Source organism: Rhineura floridana, chromosome 1, assembly GCF_030035675.1.
Source record: "Rhineura floridana isolate rRhiFlo1 chromosome 1, rRhiFlo1.hap2, whole genome shotgun sequence".
Lineage (NCBI taxonomy): Eukaryota > Metazoa > Chordata > Lepidosauria > Squamata > Rhineuridae > Rhineura > Rhineura floridana.
Genome location: NC_084480.1, coordinates 226,664,781 through 226,683,940, shown reverse-complemented (window position 1 = coordinate 226,683,940; position 19,160 = coordinate 226,664,781). Strand labels below are relative to the sequence as shown.

The window sequence follows — 19,160 nt, the reverse complement described above, 5'->3', positions numbered from 1 at the left end:
TATTCCATGATTTCAATTTATAATGAATTACAAAACAGTATGGCTTTGATCATTATTTTATTTATTTTTCTATTAAACATTTGTACCTCACTTTTCAACCAAAATGAAGTTCCAAAGGTGTGTTAAATTAAAAAAATTATAAGCCACCAGTAAAAGAATTTAATGCAAAGAGATTGATCTGCTAGGGCAGGAGTGGGGAAACTTTTCTGGCCAGGGGGCCAGATCTTCATTGTTTCTACCCCTGGTGGGCCAAAGTTGACAGGTGCGCAGGGCAGCCCACCTGTCAATCACCTGACATAGTGATGTCAGGTGATGCTTCCCTTTGAAGCCCCAGTATTTGGGACTTCAAAGTGAAGTGTGGGGACTTAAATGTGTAGGGAACTGAAGGCACTCTGATCAGTTCATCAGCTGATGGGCGGATAGGAGCGCGCTTTCAAATACCCTCTTCCTCCACACTGCTTCATACCTCTGTGGTTTGAAGGAGAAGCCCGAAAGGGATTGAAGGCGTGCTGTCATCCACCTATCAACTGATGGACAGATAGGAGTGCACCTTCAAATACCTGCCCTCACTAATGTCATCAGCTGGTAGGGATGGTGTGGGAGAAATGGCTTCCTGGGCCACATTGGACCCCTTGGGGGGGCTATGACTGGCCCAGAGGCTGGAGGTTGTCCACCCCTGTCCTAGTAGTAAGCAGCACTAAAACCCAAACTAAAAGATGGGGGAGGTGGAAAGGTGTACACCTGGTGTGGAAAAGAGATCAAACCCGGGTCTTAACGACTGAACCTCATCCAACAACACATGATTAGGTGGGGATTTTGATGCAAGTAAAGTGGCATCCAAGTCACTAGTTCACATGCATGCAACTTTAGCTTTAAAAGTACCTGGCAAATGTGTCATAGGCAGTTTTGATGGTTCTTGAACATCCCCAAGATGGCCAAGACAAAAGAAGCCCTCTAATCACTTCAAAGAAGCTCCTCTGAACAGCTTTCCAGTGACATGATGGCAGAAAAAGACTGTAGCTTTGCTGCCACAGACTAGACTCAAAGGTGGGCTTTTGCCTGTTTTCGGTAGGATTCTCTTGGAGTTTTAAAATAGCTTGGTTACAGCTGTTGCTTTATCACCCCTTTTCCTTAATTAAAATGGAGCCAGACAGGCTGTACTATGAGGAAAGGACACTTAGGAATGATAATGTCAAAGGTTTGATCATTTTTGTATCTTAACAGATAAACAAGGTTTCAGCAGGCATGCCAGCCATGCTAACAGGAACATCTCTTAGAACTATTGAGGATCCATTTGGTCTTTGCAGGTGGATTTTTCTGATAGGTTCTCCAACCTGCTGTGGCTATGACAGCAAGTGTAAACTTCAGAGAAAGTAATCTGATCATGACAATCACCCATGTCCAGGAGTGTAGTTGTCTGGGGTTGCAGGGTGTGTATGTTTTAGACCCCTTACTTTCTTTATATATGAGCCAATCATATGAGCCACTGAGCAGGATGATCTCACTTGGCTAACAACATGCTTCTTCGTCCTTTTAAGAACATAACATAAGAACATAAGAAGAGCCTGCTGGATCAGGCCAGTGGCCCATCTAGTCCAGCATCCTGTTCTCACAGTGGCCAACCAGGTGCCTGGGGGAAGCCCGCAAGCAGGACCCGAGTGCAAGAACACTCTCCCCTCCTGAGGCTTCCGGCAACTGGTTTTCAGAAGCATGCTGCCTCTGACTAGGGTGGCAGAGCACAGCCATCATGGCTAGTAGCCATTGATAGCCCTGTCCTCCATGAATTTGTCTAATCTTCTTTTAAAGCCATCCAAGCTGGTGGCCATTACTGCATCTCGTGGGAGCAAATTCCATAGTTTAACTATGCGCTGAGTAAAGAAGTACTTCCTTTTGTCTGTCCTGAATCTTCCAACATTCAGCTTCTTGGAATGTCCACGAGTTCTAGTATTATGAGAGAGGGAGAAGAACTTTTCTCTATCCACTTTCTCAATGCCATGCATAATTTTATACACTTCTATCATGTCTCCTCTGACCCGCCTTTTCTCTAAACTAAAAAGCCCCAAATGCTGCAACCTTTCCTCGTAAGGGAGTCGCTCCATCCCCTTGATCATTCTGGTTGCCCTCTTCTGAACCTTTTCCAACTCTAGAATATCCTTTTTGAGATGAGGCGACCAGAACTGTACACAGTATTCCAAATGCGGCCGCACCATAGATTTATACAACGGCATTATGATATCGGCTGTTTTATTTTCAATACCTTTCCTAATTATCGCTAGCATGGAATTTGCCTTTTTCACAGCTGCCGCACACTGGGTCGACATTTTCGTCGTGCTGTCCACTACAACCCTGAGGTCTCTCTCCTGGTCGGTCACCGCCAGTTCAGACCCCATGAGCGTATATGTGAAATTCAGATTTTTTGCTCCAATATGCATAATTTTACACTTGTTTATATTGAATTGCATTTGCCATTTTTCCGCCCATTCACTCAGTTTGGAGAGGTCTTTTTGGAGCTCTTCGCAATCCCTTTTTGTTTTAACAACCCTGAACAATTTAGTGTCGTCAGCAAACTTGGCCACTTCACTGCTCACTCCTAATTCTAGGTCATTAATGAACAAGTTGAAAACTACAGGTCCCAATACCGATCCTTGAGGGACTCCACTTTCTACAGCCCTCCATTGGGAGAACTGTCCGTTTATTCCTACTCTCTGCTTTCTGCTTCTTAACCAATTCGTTATCCACAAGTGGACCTCTCCTCTTATTCCATGACTGCTAAGCTTCCTCAGAAGCCTTTGGTGAGGTACCTTGTCAAACGCTTTTTGAAAGTCTAAGTACACTATGTCCACTGGATCACCTCTATCTATATGCTTGTTGACACTCTCAAAGAATTCTAATAGGTTACTGAGACAGGACTTTCCCTTGCAGAAGCCATGCTGGCTCTGCTTCAGCAAGGCTTGTTCTTCTATGTGCTTAGTTAATCTAGCTTTAATAATACTTTCTACCAGTTTTCCAGGGACAGAAGTTAAGTCAACTGGCCTGTAATTTCTGGGATCCCCTCTGGATCCCTTTTTGAAGATTGGCGTTACATTTGCCACTTTCCAGTCCTCAGGCACGGAGGAGGACCCGAGGGACAAGTTACATATTTTAGTTAGCAGATCAGCAATTTCACCTTTTGAGTTCTTTGAGAACTCTCGGGTGGATGCCATCCGGGCCCGGTGATTTGTCAGTTTTTATATTGTCCATTAAGCTTAGAACTTCCTCTCTCGTTACCACTATTTGTCTCAGTTCCTCAGAATCCCTTCCTGCAAATGTTAGTTCAGGTTCAGGGATCTGCCCTATATCTTCCACTGTGAAGACAGATGCAAAGAATTCATTTAGCTTCTCTGCAATCTCCTTATCGTTCTTTAGTACACCTTTGACTCCCTTATCATCCAAGGGTCCAATTGTCTCCCTAGATGGTCTCCTGCTTTGAATGTATTTATAGAATTTGTTGTTGTTGGTTTTTATGTTCTTAGCAATGTGCTCCTCAAATTCTTTTTTAGCATCCCTTATTGTCTTCTTGCATTTCTTTTGCCAGAGTTTGTGTTCTTTTTTATTTTCTTCATTCGGACAAGACTTCCATTTTCTGAAGGAAGACTTTTTGCCTCTAAGAGCTTCCTTGACTTTGCTCGTTAACCATGCTGGCATCTTCTTGGCCCTGGCGGTACCTTTTCTGATCTGCGGTATGCACTCCAGTTGAGCTTCTAATATAGTGTTTTTAAACAACTTCCAAGCATTTTTGAGTGATGTGACCCTCTGGACTTTGTTTTTCAGCTTTCTTTTTACCAATCCCCTCATTTTTGTGAAGTTTCCTCTTTTGAAGTCAAATGTGACCGTGTTGGATTTTCTTGGCAATTGGCCAGTTACATGTATGTTTAATTTAATAGCACTTTGGTCACTGCTCCCAGTTGGTTCAACAACACTTACATCTCGCACCAGGTCCCGGTCCCCACTGAGGATTAAGTCCAGGGTTGCCGTCCCTCTGGTCGGTTCCATGACCAACTGATCTAGGGAATAGTCATTTAGAATATCTAGAAACTTTGCTTCTTTATCATGACTGGAACACATATGCAGCCAGTCTATGTCCGGGTAGTTGAAGTCACCCATTACTACCACCTTTCCTAGTTTGGATGCTTCCTCAATTTCATATCTCATCTCCAGGTCTCCCTGAGCATTTTGATCAGGGGGACGATAGATCGTTCCCAGTATTAAGTCCCTCCTGGGGCACGGTATCACCACCCACAACGATTCTGTGGAGGAGTCTGCCTCTTTTGGGGTTTCGAGCTTGCTGGATTCAATGCCTTCTTTCACGTATAGAGTGACTCCGCCACCAATACGTCCTTCCCTGTCCTTCCGATATAGTTTATATCCAGGGATAACCGTATCCCACTGGTTTTCTCCATTCCACCAGGTCTCCGTTGTGCTAATTAGAGCCATTCAGAGTGAAAGGAGGTGAGCTAGTCACTGAGAAGACTCCTCTCAGTAGCTAACATAAGCATCCCCTTTCATGCTGATTGGTTCCTAGGATAAGTAAGAAGTGAGCTTCATGGCAAAGTACCTTGGTCTCCCAAATACTAGTCCCACACTTGGCTTCCTTTCAGAATTCTTAAAATCAAGACATTTCTGGCAGCTTTTAGGCCCCAGAGAGTGAGCCTATGCACACAACTGTTTTATTCTGGTTCTATAATGCTGTATTGCAGAAAAGACAGTGAATCCTGGGGGCGTGGCTGTGAGGGGCCTGGCGTGACTATCATGGACCCTGCATTTCTGAATTTACCACTACACTACTGCCCATGTCAAAATTGCTATTCTTGTGTCCCTACAAAAACACCAGCTGTATAGTGTAGATCTGTTATTGGAGGTCACTGATTCATAGGGTCGCCATAAGTTGTAATCGACTTGAAGGCACAAAAGCAACAACAACAACAATAGTGTAGATCTGTTGCATATTTTGATCTGATTTGACCTGATTGGGACAGCCCCATGATTGATATGGAGGCTGTGAAGTCCTGAGCTGGCTCCAAAAGGCATGTCCTATGCCCAATGGCTTATTGCCATCTGATAAATTTTATTCACTATATATTTCATGACATTTCATTGCTGTAAAAATTTCAAAATTCTTAACATGAAAAAACTTAAAGTATAAAAAAAAAATTCTGTGAGAAACCAAGAAGAAACCTTGGTTACACCTTTTGTGGAATAACACGAACCACAAGTCCGAATTCAGATGTGATGCTATGACACACCATGGCTTAGGCCTAGATAGTGTGGTAGCAGCAAGTCCTGGGGAGAATCACCTACGATTGCTGCTCATGTGTGCTTATTCATGCTAAGCCATGGTTTGGTAGGTCTCTGTCTCATTTTGCAAGCTGAATTTTTTTTCTTCCCTTAAGGCAAAAGCAAATATGTGGGTTTCTCTGTGGCTTTTTTTCTAGTTTTCACTTGTCCAAAAATCTTATTTCTCTAGAATTTTGGCTTCATGCTTTGGAGAAATTCTACAGTTTTTCTCTTTGCATTTCTATTGTTTCCATCTTTTGGGAAACATATCTACCTTTCTACTACAAGAATGCCCCAGGCTTAACTCCCAGGTCCCCATACATGCAGCTGTGTTCACCTCTAAGCTATTACCTTTTTGATATATTTATTTCTGAACTATACAATGCAAATCTGGTTTTGTACAGCTCTTAAACAACCTATAGTTTCAACCTTTCCTTCTTCTTTGGGAGACTTTTAAAAGAACATAAACAATGTTATCTTCCAATTCTGAAAATCTTCTTTTCCAAACCTAACACATTTTAGGCTCAGCTGGTGAATGCCCTCCCTGGGAGGAGTGATCAAGTCCTCTAAAAAAGCTACCACATAAAAAGAGCAGATAGTTAGCTAATCTTAAGGTAGAATTCTTTCATGCCGACATACATTTACTAGTCCTTGCTGTATCTCAGATCCTGCATACTCATGCAGTATCAAAGTTTGACTCCTGAAATTCTGTTTATCTCTGTTTCAGGCTTATCATTTGACAGTACAATATGATACAGACTGTTTCTGTATCTTAAAAGTCAAGGACATCTTCTTTTAAAAACTGTCTCTAGTTTATGTGTATGTATAATTTTTAGTAGTCTCTGTTTTAAAACTTCTCTAATGACTGCATTGGCTGGTATAGTATAGCACAGTGGGGAGGAGAGCCTGGCTGGGAGTCCAGACTCTGTGAGTTCAAATCCCTGCTCATGTCCCCTGAGTGTCAAGGGCCAGCTAAAGATCACTCCCACAGTGAGTGGCTCAGGGGTTACGTGCCCTACCACCTGTGCAGCCGTGGGCAAGCTGCATAGTCCCAAGGAGCCCAGTTGCCCCCCAGCTGGCAGTTGTGGACAAGGAAGAGGCTGGCTTGCGCAGCTGTGGCAAGCTGAGCAGGCCCTAGCCAGCTGGGGAGGACTAGCCTCAGAGGGAGGCAATGGTAAACCCCCTCTGAATACCGCTTACCATGAAAACCCTATTCATAGTGTCGCCATAAGTTGGGATCGACTTGAAGGCAATCCATTTCATTTCAATGACTGCATTGTTCATTTCATTTTAATTGTCCACAACTTTCTGCATTTAGGATTCCTCTTTAAAAACTCTGCCTGATCAAATCTGCTGAGGATGCCCCCTTTTTACCTACAGAGATATTACCTGACCCGTACCTAAAAGGACAAAAATATATTTCCTTATTGCTTTGAGGAGAAGCAGCCGTCTTCCCCTGAATTCTTTCAGTGTTTCTGTTCAGTTCAGTTCCATATTGGCTACATAGACTGTAACAAAAATCTCAGTGTTTCAATGAGAAGAATGCTCTAGGAGAGCAAAAATATTAATTCAAGCCAGTTTGCATGTTTGACCCACTATTAAGTTATTCTGTTTTAAGGAACAACCACTTAATCCTGGCCCGTGCATTATGATGACAGGTGCCAGTTTGTTTCCCTCCTTGGAGGGGCTTAGACTCGTTAGTTGTCCTTGTGTAGATACATCATCATAGGTCGCCACAGCACAGTGTGTGTGTTTTCTGTATAATCCACACTATTCAACAGGGCAGCACTTGGTCTGGGGCTTGTTGATTCCTCATTGCAAGAGGTTCCATTTGATGTTGAACCAGTTAGATAATGAGTGAAACATACATCTTTCTATAAACCACTTAAAAGAGTAAGGAAAGTGAAGCTAGCAGTGTTAATGGTTTTCAGTAACACTAGATCAGTTTTATAAATTGCTTTCTGCAAATCTGCAAAAAAGGATCCAGGTTAGCCTTTTGATTTTGGGCTAGCAGTGTTTGCTCTTTCTTCCAGCAAAGATGAAGCTGAGTCTGATGCCTACTGTGGGATGGGAAGACTTCTGTAAATAGTAAAGCCCATTGTAAATTTTAGGAAAATAAAATAGATAGCCTCAGACAAACTGACCATTACTTTCATGGCTGTGCAGGTAAACACTGTAAGAAGCTGGCTGGCTCTTTGGGCTATTGGTAGTAATTTTTGCCTAGTCATGCTGAGTTTTTTCTCATGGGGTACTGTGGGCTCCAGGATGGGCTCTTGGCACTAAGCTAATCCCTACACCACTAGTTAAGCCATATATAGTTATAGAGATGTTGGAGAATTCCACTCTTAGCGGATGCAGATATGGAAATCTCCTCCGCATATTTGCTCAGTGTTCAGGAACGGAATTCTTTGAAGCAAATGCAATCCACGTTCATTGAACAGCATTTTTTTTTTTACAAAAAAGTCTGCAGATGGAAGCATGTGCTTAATGTTGTATTTTTCACATGTTGCTTTGATGCACTGTTATCATGAAGCTCAACAGTGGTTTAGAAACCTGTGGGGAGATGGCTAACTGATGGGTTATTAGTTGCTTTATTTACTTTGATGCACAGGAAAGTGAAAGAGAAGTGATAAACCTAACCATGTCTACTCAGAAATAAGTCCCATTGAATTTAGTGCAGCTTACGGTTATAATTGCCTACTCTTGCAACCTTAAATTCACAATGCAATATAAACTTGTCATCCTATCTCATTTCCCTCAATCAGGCATCAGGAAGGGACAGTTTACTTGTAAGTCAAAAAAATCTCAAAAGGAAAAATGAAATTTAAATTTAATTGTTATTTTAAAATGCCTATTTATTGTAGTCAAAAATGAGCAGTCAAATCCAGATGGTTCTCCCTGATCTGAGAATGAGGCTGGGACTTTTAACAGAGGGGCACAAATAAAATCCACAGTTAACAAGACAGATCACTTCTTTCCATATGAAAAGAAAAATAAAGAGCGATGTATTTCATTGATTTTTAAAATTTGCAAGAGGAAGCAGATTAAGCCTGAAATCCTAAACCCAATACCTGGGAGTAAATCTCACAGAATTCAATGGGATTTTCTTCTGAGTAGACATGGTTAGGTTTGCAGCTAAAGATGGTTTGTGATAGGCCATTAGCCACATCATTAACCTTGGCTCTTTGTTGTCTTGACCCATCTGGAAATTCATTAACTTTGAAAGGGAATACACAGGGACAAAACATGACAAAATGGCAACAAACAATGGTTGGATAGGAATGTATTGAGAAGAAACGGAACAAGAGTAGAATGAAACCAGCTTGCTTTATGATGAAAAAATGATGGAATGAGCATTGCTGATTTCATATATACCCTATGTAGTAATTGTGCAAGATAACTCTAGTTGTCTTTTTAATTTGATATGTAATAGCTGAGTTTGTGGTGGTGAACTTATATTTCCTTTTGTTCCTAAAATGATTAGAATTTCCATATTCAGCACATGGTAGCAAAACTGAGTTCCAGTGTGCTGGTCGCAGGTACAGAAAACTAGGAACAAAGTCAGTGTATACCCCCAAACAGTACACAGTGGGGGGATATGAGTTTTGTACCTATTTAACAGATATATTTTGGAGGCTATACCTCTAATTACCTTTGGACAATGTTGTTGCCAGGGTGACTCTGTCTTTCTGTAATCTGCTCATGATATGATTTGCTGTCAAAGAGTATGGCTATCCTACTTGAGTGTGCTAGAGGGCTACAGTTTGTCCTTTAACCTTACCTTCATGATGATGAATAAAAGGGCATGTAGTAGCAGTATACAAAATTGACATTTTTTTATTTCTAACTTCACTTGTCGTCTTTCTTGTAATTTGATACGTTTGCACTGCTGTGTTTAATGATCCCTTTCCTGGCTATGATGAATTGAAATAGCTCATACCAAACTGACCTATTATTCTCCATTAGTTCTTCTTTACTGGTAAGTTAGATACACCCTGGCTTCTCTTAGCGGATGTTGCTTTCTGGTTAATGGAGATGTCCTGGATGCAGTTTAGGGATAATCTGCATGCATCTGTGACTTTATTTTAAAACTTCTGTGCAGCAACTCAATGCTGCAGAGTTAGAAGTAAGTTTTGTTTTTTTTAGAAAAATAATTATCTTTATACATTCCATTGCCCAGTACTTGATGCTGCACAGTTAGAAGTAGGTTTTGCGTTTTTTTAAAGAATCATATAAGTATCTTTGTACATTCTATTGCGCTGTACTTTGAAGTAGATCCTGAAATATCCTGGTGCTTGGTTGTTCAGAAGCATAAACACTGAATTCTAATATCTAAGGATTTTCTTTTTTGGGTGTGTGTGTATGGAGTAGGGTGGATGGACAGGGGAAACCAGAAAAAAAATAGCAAGGGAAGAGCTTTATCAGAACTGTTCAGTTCAACAGAACTAGAAGCTTTGATCTTCTCTAATGGAATCCTTTGTGTTCCTATTTACACAAATATTTGATCTATTGAACCCAGTTTGGTTTTTGAGAGACCATTTGTGTTGAAATTCGGAAGGAGAAAACTCAGTTTCCAAGACTTTCCTGTTCAGTTATCTGGAGAAGAAAATAGTTTCTGTTGTGGTGGAAACCTATGGTGCCACTGTTCTGGCAGCTACCTTATGCCAGCACAGCATTGGTGTTGCGTAGTCAGAATCCTGAGCAGAAAAGCTGAGAAAAAGACACTACTCCAAAGTACAGGGAGCACAGCAACCCTGTCCACTTGTTGCCAGCATCCATGGCAATGCCACTAGTGCACTCCCATGCATGGATGGAGTCAGTCTACACCCAACAGTGGAGAATGCCCCCATGAGATCATTTCTACCCCACCACAGATGCAAGGTTACCATGGTGCCCTCCAGAGCAATGACCTCTCTGGCACGGGCAGCAAACGCACAGAGACTGCTCCAGCATACAGAGGTTCAAGTCCCCTAATGCCACTTTCACACAGAGACCTCAAACAACCACCTATTTGAATGACCAGCACACAGGGAAGGAAAGAAGGGCAGTATAAAACAATACCTTGCTGGATACACGTGCTTTCCTGGAACAAGAGTTGAAGCCCCACTGATGGGGGGAGCAAAAGGCTCTCTAGTGGCAAACACCAGGTGTCACAAAGTGAAAGCTTCTGTTGAACAGTGGTAGAAATAGTAAGCAGGAAGAGATAAATAAGATTTCCAAGCGTCTTATCCTGCAGGGTTCCTGTGGCATTTAAAGCTTCAGGACAGACAACAGAGAAACAGGTGTCACTTTCCTCATTTCTACATACCCAAGTATGGCTTCACCAATACGAAATTGTTGAGAAGCTAGCAAACGTATTGAAGCCTGCTGAACTGGAAAGCTGGCAACCTAATCAAGCAGCCTCCCCCAACCTTGTGCCCTCCAGATGTTTTGGACTACAACTCCCATCAGCCCTAGCAAAATGACAAGTAGTCAGGCATGGTAGAATCTGCAGTTTAAAACATCTGGAGAGCACCAGGTTGGGGAAGGCTGCTACAGGGAACAGCTGGAAGCATTCCTGTCACTGTTGCTGGTGTGGTCATGCTGGGAGCCTATGTGGAAGGATAGGTTCCCTGCACCTGTTGAGAGTCAAGAGAGACAAAGAGACAGTAATGAGTAGTGGTTAGCAGCTATAGCACACAGTCTCTGGACACAGATGAACAAGTTATGAAAAGAGAGTGCTGTCCCTTGAGGTATTCCCCTAGGTGCTCTCCCAGTGCCCTTGCCTTATCATCCCTCCCCTTATTCGGGGAGAAGATGTAGCAACTGAGAGAATAATCCCCCTTCCCCTGTTGCTCAGGGTCAAGGTGGCCAGGTTGTGAGTCTGGATGGCAAATATAATCATGACCATTTGGCTGTCCGTAGTGGTGGTTGAAGCAGAGGGGCTGGCGTTGTCAAAGGGGAACTTACCTGCATGTATTGGTTCAAAGCCACCAGTTCCACCCACTTTTTGTGTAGTGCATACATGCCATTTTTTTTGTCCTGTGTGGAAGGCACTGTTAGTACTAGCTACTGAGGGAAGATGGATTGGTTAGCCATTGCAGCTTAGCCAAAACACAGTTTTCAATACTGAAGGTGGAGGAAACCACGGGAGGCATTAGCAGCAGCCAGACTTCAAGGAATTATAAAGCTTAACTTGTTTTTCTGTGTGGGTGTTTTGTGGAATCATCTGGCAGGGTACCTCTAAGGAAGCCTTCTCCAACCTTGGATCTCCACATGTTGTTGGACCGTATGTTCCATCATCCCTTATCTTTGGACATGGTGGCTGGAGATTATGGGAGTTGGAGTCTTAACAACATTTGGAGAAGGTTGGGGAAAGGTGCTGTAAGGTTTCTAAGAAGACAGGTGTTAGCAATGTACACTTCCTGGATTTATTCTCTAAATATAGGTGCACCCTTTTTGTGCACGCTTGAGAGCCGGTGTGGTGTAGTGGTTAGAGTGCTGGACTACGACCTGGGAGACCAGGGTTTGAATCCCCACTCCGCCATCAAGCTCACTGGGTGACCTTGGGCCAGTCACTGCCTCTCTGTCTCAGAGGAAGGCAATGGTAAACCACCTCTGAACACCACTTACCATGAAAACCCTATTCATAGGGTCGCCGTAAGTCGGGATCGACTTGAAGGCTGTCCATTTCCATTTTGTGTGTGTGCAAAGTGCCCTTGTCCCATAGTTCCAATCACAAAACTCCTCCCCCCATGTGTTCTAAATATGTGTGAGAAGGGGGTTGAAAAAGAGCGCTCTAACCCAAGCAACTGGTTCCCTGGTAGGTGCCCATATAGTGCTGACTGTTCTGTGCTGGTCAGAATACTAAACAATGCAGCCGCGTGGGATCTAGTTTCATATCCTGGTTCAGATATTATGGGAAACAGTGATTTAAAGAAGCCATAGTTTCAGTGCTGAAGCTGGCATGCAAGCAATGGTGCAGGTAGATGAATTTAGGCTTTGGACTTAATAGTCTTATCCCCCCCCCCTTTTTAGATGACCATGTGAATTATTTCAGTTGTGAAGCACACAATTAAATGCTTCTCTCAGAGCAAAAAACAAAACAGTTTGTTAGCTGTAATTTTTAAAAAAGTATTCTGACTATATGCAGTTTTATTTTTTAAATACTTGAAGCATAGCAACATCTTGACTATAGGAATGAAGCACCTGTCATGGGCTCTGAGGATAACGTTTGGCAAGATTTAGAGGATGAACAGCAGGTTGCAGAAGTTGAGGAAGGGCTACAGAAATTCTGGGGGAGATACTTCCAGAAGCGTTTGGCAAAGAGTGGGTTGCAGAAGTTGGGGCAAGGGGGTAGGGAAGTTCTGGGGAGACACTTCCAGAAGCTTCTGGCAACTCTGGGTTTAGTGAGGTTAATATAGCCCATCACACACACCCCAACATCTGATGACTGACCAGGTTCCCCTACTGGCACCCTACCCAGAGCTTGTTGTTGAACAGCCTGTAGTTTTTCAGAAAGAGGAAAGTGAAGAGCCTGAGTTTACACTTTCGCCAAGGTCATGGAGATTAGAAAAGAAACAGCTTCAGAAAATACTCTTTGTTTCTAGGAAAAGCCCTCATCTTGCAGCAAAAGCAAGAAAGTACTAGAGAATGTTCGGACAAGTATGTGGCCGCCCTACTCTCTTATATTTAGGATGGGTGAATGAGATTAGAGTGTCGCAACAACAGTCTGCCATTGCCTCCACATACTTAGTTTGTATCATGAGATATGTAGTCTGTTGTTGCTTCCATTTGCCTAGTTTGTGTCAGGAGAGACTCCTAGTCTGTTAGTGTTCTGTATCCTGAATCATGCCTAGAATGCCTGATGCTGCATTCCTGTACTGACTTCTGGAATAAAGCTAATTAAAAAACCCAGCCTTCAAGTCTTGAGGCTACTTCTATCGTTGGGAGCCAGGACAGCACCATTTCATTGTAGAAAAGTATAATAAATGTTTGAAAGATCAATAACAAAATGATTACCTGTAACAGTACCTGTAACAGAGCATGTCTGGTTCCCTGCCGATAAAATGTTTTTTAAAATAAGGATGCTGTGACAGCCAGCAACAGCCCATGGGCCCCAGCATGCCTTTTTTGTCCCCATCACATACTACTCTCTGTGGTTGTTTGGGGGCCCTAAGTCAGCCCCAAAGTCCAGCCCTATTTGAACCACTGCATACGAGGGGAAGAGGACCAGGGTGAAGAGGGTCCATGATTTTCAGACTGACAAGACTACAGTTTATTGCCCTGATAAAGTTATGTCTGAATCAGGCCATATAATTCTTTTTGCCACAAGCAAAGGTTCAGGCATACAACCTCCATACCAGGTTTTCCAGATCAGGTATTCCTGTGCATAGGCACAGCCAGGGCTTTTTTTTAAGTGACAATACTCACCAGTATGGAGTCCTGGCACCTCTTGTTTTGCTGTCCATAGCAGCCATTTTGTGCTGGCACCCACAACACTTTTATCAAAATACTGTATTAAGTACTGGCACCTCATTTTTTTCCAAAAAAGCACTGGGCATAACACAAACTACTTTACTGCCAGGGCTCTTGGAGAAAGTTTAAGAGTGTACTATTCAAGTTCATTTTAACCTTATTTGATCAAGATCAGATGAAGTACTGAAATTAGAGGCAGGGGAAAATGGAAATGGAAATGGACTGCCTTCAAGTTGATTCTGACTTATGGCGACCCTATGGTATGTGGAGGAATAGGAAATGGTGGTGGTGATCCTGTGGCCTGGACCAAATCTCTCATACTAAAAAGTCATTTCAGTTGCAGATAAAAACCACTCTTTCTTACTTAGGCCACTGTGTAGATCTTTATCACTATTTTGAAGCCATATTTAGACTGTACAATTGAAGACTGAGAACGTTGTATGGATGTTAATTATATTGTCCTAAATGCCGAAACGTAAATAGAGCATCACAGAAGCAAGTCTTACTGACATACTTAGTAAGCATACTTAAGGATTTCGGTCAAAGACTTTGCATTTAGCTGCTTTTCCTTGAGACTTTCTCTAGTAGTTCTTTGTTTTGGAACAAGATTGATAATTTTAAAGAAAATGTTATAGAACAACACTTAGTATGGAGTGGAAATTTTACAAATGAGTTATAAATCTCAAACTGTGGTTTATAATGGGAAAGTTAAAGGGAAGAATGGAAAGAGCAAAATAATACGTATGTCACCTTTCTCCCTCTTTTTAGTGAGTAGACCATTTAAACTAAATTAAGTAAAGGATGTAAATTCTGTTTCAGTTTTTAATATTTCTTGGTGATTTTATAGGTAAAAATTACATTTAACAATAAATATGAAAAGAATTTATACAGCCTGTTCTGGTTTGATATGGAACAGCAAATCCCATTTCTCTGCAGCTGTAAAGAAAATTCAGCTGTAAAGAAAAAGAAATTATTATGTCTTTGGTTGTAAGAGATGGCTTCATTGGGATTAGCTACACTGATAATAAAACAACCTTTTTTAAAAATGGCACAAGATACATGGGATCTCATGTGTCTGTGTGTAATGGCACTGAATTTGTGCATTTGCTACCCTTTCCACAAATCGGTTCCCTCCTTCTTGTGTCTGAGCTCATTTAAAGGCATGCAAGTTACTTCTAAAATAATCAACAACTTTATATTAAGTACTTAAGAGATTAATAGTTCTGAGGGAAGGCAAGGCAATATTCTGGGCTAATCCTCAATGACCTGAAGCAGATAAAAGTGCTGGTTTCCTGCAAACTGTGGTTTGCAAATTGGGAGCCAGATTTGGGAATGTGTGCACCACCCTTCTCTCTCTTGCATGAATCCCCCTTTCCCTTCCTTCGCTGAACTGAACTCAGAAAGATGAGATCTGAAAGCATATCTGGCTACAGCACTGTTTCAGCCTTCCAACCCTTGGCAGGAGTGCTGGAGAAAAGGGAGAAAAACAGATACACATCCATTTTATATTAGGTTGGCAAATGAGGAGTGATGTCACTACGCTAACTGCATTGGTCTAGTACAAATTTGCAGCTTTTTAGGCCTTTCGAAGTTGGGACTGCAGCCCAGGAATTTCTCAGAGCTCTCACCTGTAGAGAAGAACTTGTTGATTCTGATCGGTGTCATCTGAGAAATTTGAGGCAAGATTGACCATGGTTCCTGCTTCTGTAAAACTGGGGTATGAAGGGCTGGAGTACCAATGCAAGAATGCAGCCAAACCGAAACCAAGCAATGGTCACTGTTCCCTTGAGAGAAAAAAGTAAAAAAAACATTTTGAAGTTAAACTTGCAGAGCATAAGTACTTTGAGCACACAAGTTGGTATTACTTAAGCACGTACAACAGATTGTGTTTAAGTTGAATGTAAACATGAAATATGTTTCATAATACACTGTTTTCTCTTGCGATGAAGTAGCATTTCGATTTTAGTCTCTTTGTGGAAAGTGGCCACCAGGTGTCATCAGAATGCTTTTCTTATGGAGACTTCTTACTTTGTGTGTGTGTCTTTTTTACTTCAAACTTTTACAGTGATGCTAATTGTAAATCTTACATGAAATACCCCGTTTTTCTTGAGGATATTGTGGCATTAAGCTTCTGTTGAAATAACTGAAAGACTACAGACTAACAACCCCGTGCTTTCAGGATCTCCACTGAAGCAGCTCATGGGACAAGAGGCAACGTTCCTGGTCCTTGAGTGAGGAGGCAACTTGTTAACCTTCGGCCATGCTTAAAACCAGCCCCATCTTTAGCACCGGTGCTGGAGGTGTCATCTGCTCTCCTTTACCAGGAGTGCCCAGAATCTTTTCAAGGATGCCATTGTGCCACATAAGGGAAGTTAAGCTGCTCAGCAGGGGCAGTGCCTGGTTTAAGGGGGCCCTGGTAAGACATCCCCCTTCCCAGAAAATGAAGATGGGGCAGCTGCTTCGGTCACTTTGCTTGTTGCCTTGCTCATCACCACCTGCAGCTTTTCCTGCCTTAAGCTTGTCAGTCCAGGTGGGCAGCAGCAGGGATGAGTGGTTACACTTGCAGCTCAGCAATGAGCACCTAGCACAAGTGGCTGCAAACCCTCCCCCGCTAGCTTTATTATTCCACAATATTGCTGGATTGCAAAGTACACTACATTACGGGGCAATAAATATGGTGGTTACGTAACACTTTTCTTCAGCATGCCCCTTCTCCGTCTTCCCTGTTTTTACTTTTTACTTTTTTTTTTTTTAAGGAAGCTCTGATGGGCTCTCAGCCACTGGACCATCCAGTGGTTTTTGCAGTAGGTTGCCAGGCTCACGGCCTGAGAATGATTCTGTATCTTTAAGAGAAGATAAAATTCAGCCAAGTGCAGGTTTTCTTGCAACACTGTAATGGGAAAAACCACAAGGTGAAATTCTCCCTTCCCCCTGCACAACTTTTAAAGATACAGAAGACCTCTTGGAGGCTGGGCCTGGCAACCAAGAGGTCTTCTGTATCTTTAAAAGTTGTGCAGGGGGAAGGGAGAATTCCACTTTGTGGTTTTTCCCATTACAGTGTTGCAAGAAAACCTGTACTTGGCTGAATTTTCTTTTCTCTTAAAGATACAGAATCACTATCAGGCCCTGAGCCTGGCAACCCTACATATCCTGCCAGGTGCTGCTCCTGGACCTGCTGCTCAGCAATACAGAAGGCAGGAAAAGGGAAGGAATGCACTAGCTCCCTTGTGTGCTGGCCTCCACAACTGTGGTGGTGTTGCCAGCAGAAAAGAAAACATATAATAATTACAGACACAGTGCAGTGTTGCTTAAGGAAATGACACTCCTGTTCAGCTCATAGAGCACCCCTGATTCAAGAACCCACACAGCTGAAGGCGGCTTCTGACAGTTAGAGGATGTGCAGGGTTTGTTGAACCGAAGTTAGTGTTTAATAGAGAGGATTGGTAGTACAGTAGGGCCCTGCTTCTTGGCGCCCTGCTTTTCGGCATTCCCTAATACAGCGCCAGAGGGGTGATCAGCTGGAGGGGGGGCTGGAGCTCCCCACACTCCAGCTGATCACACCGGAGGAGGGGAAGATTGGCTGTAGTGCGCTACAGCCGATCTTCTCCTCAGGGGCGGTCAGACTCCCGCACTCCAGCTGATTGCGCCAGAGGAGGGGAAGTAGCATGCTACAGCTGATCTTCTCCTCTTCTGGTGTCATCAGACTCCTGCTCGAGCTGATCGCCCCCTAGGAGGGGAAGATTTGATCTTCTCCTCTGGTGCAATCAGCGGGTTAGGTTCCATATCCCGCACTACAGCTGATCCACTTTTCTGTGGTTTTCGCTTTTTGGTGGGGGTCTGAAACCTAACCTGCCGTATGAGTGGGGCCCTACTGTAGGCAACAGCAAGACCTGAAAACAAATAAAAATACAGACAACTGTATTGGTCCATTAGTAATAATTGAAAGGGTGACAGTAATGCAAAACCTTTAAGACAAATGTTTAAAAAGTAGTAAGCACCTCTTCTTCAGACTGATCACTACTTGTTTATTACTTTTTTTTTTAAGTTGGCCATACATAGAGGTATTTTACTACTCTTGTTCTTTACATATTTCTTTACGTACTAGCACAGCTGCTTTTATTTTTTTGTTTTTTGTTGTCTGCTTTGGAGAATTAAGATCCTCCGTGGCGCAGAGTGGTAAGCGGCGGTAACTCAGCCGAAGGTCTGCTCACGGCCAGAGTTCGATTCCAATGGAAGGAGGAAGTCGAATCTCCAGTAAAAGGGGTCGAGGTCCACTCAGCCTTCCATCCATTCATGGTTGGTAAAATGAGTACCCGGCATATGCTGGGGGGTAAAGAAAGGCCGGGGAAGGAACTGGCAATCCCACCCCATATATACGGTCTGCCTAGTAAACGTCGCAAGATGTCACCCTAAGAGTAGGAAACGACTCACACTACAAGTGCGGGGACAGCTTTACCTTTACCTTTGGAGAATTAGCCTTCCAGGAGAGGAATCCTAGAACTGAAAGAAGACAATGATCTTCTCTCACTTGATTATGGGTTTTGCCAACCACTGCGAATTCCTGTCCAGTTTGGTTTCTGATGATTCTGTACTAAATGCTCTGTCTAAAATGAAATGTTCTGTTTTTCTAATATAAGGAGTACTACAAGGTGGCTGTTTTCTTCTTTTGGCAAAGTAGCCGAGTTAAAGAAAAACATGGCAGCCCCCCCTGTGTTGCCTGACATTGTTCCTTGCAAAAGGATGCTGGTTTGTAAACTGCTGCTTGGGCTTCCAGGAGTTTTGAACCACATTCAAGCAGAGCCCTGATACTTGAAACTTCAGGAACTGGTTGCTGCCTTCCTAACTACTGGGCTATTACATTACTTGTGATGGAAGAATTATGGGTTCTTTCTGGCATTTGTGCTGTGCATGTAGGGATAAGGTTTGCAACAGGATAAGTGATGACACTGTGTTGCTGTATAGCAGGAGTAGCCAATGTAGTGCCCTTCAGGTGTTTTTGGACTACAGATCTCATGATCCCTGACCAGTGGCCATGTTGGCTGGAGATGGTGAGAGTTGGAAAGCACCACATTGGCTACCCCTGCTGTATGTTGACTGGATTCTCTGAGTGCTTAATCAGAAGGCAGTGGGAACTATGCTGTGATTGGGTTGGGAGAGGAATTTGCTATGGTGTGTCTCCTTTTTTCTTTTGCTGTTATTGCATATTTTGCTTCTAGGAGAGGATGGAATCCCAACTAATTATGCCAATCTAATATCCGTGGTAGTGATAGCTGTGTCAACTGGACTGTAAGATTAGCTGGTTAATATTGTTTTGTCATTCTGAGCCAGTTATATTTTCTTTTTAATGTATTTCATTTTGAGGACCGTTAGTTTCTTAATTGTGAGACTTC

The 19,160-nt window shown here is 42.8% G+C and overlaps 1 protein-coding gene across 3 annotated transcripts in view; it reads left to right on the top strand.

The window, feature by feature from the left end:
* The window catches only part of ZNF407 (zinc finger protein 407), a 592,912-nt gene that overhangs the window by 17,518 nt on the left and 556,234 nt on the right, over nt 1–19,160 (top strand). The window lies entirely within an intron of this gene.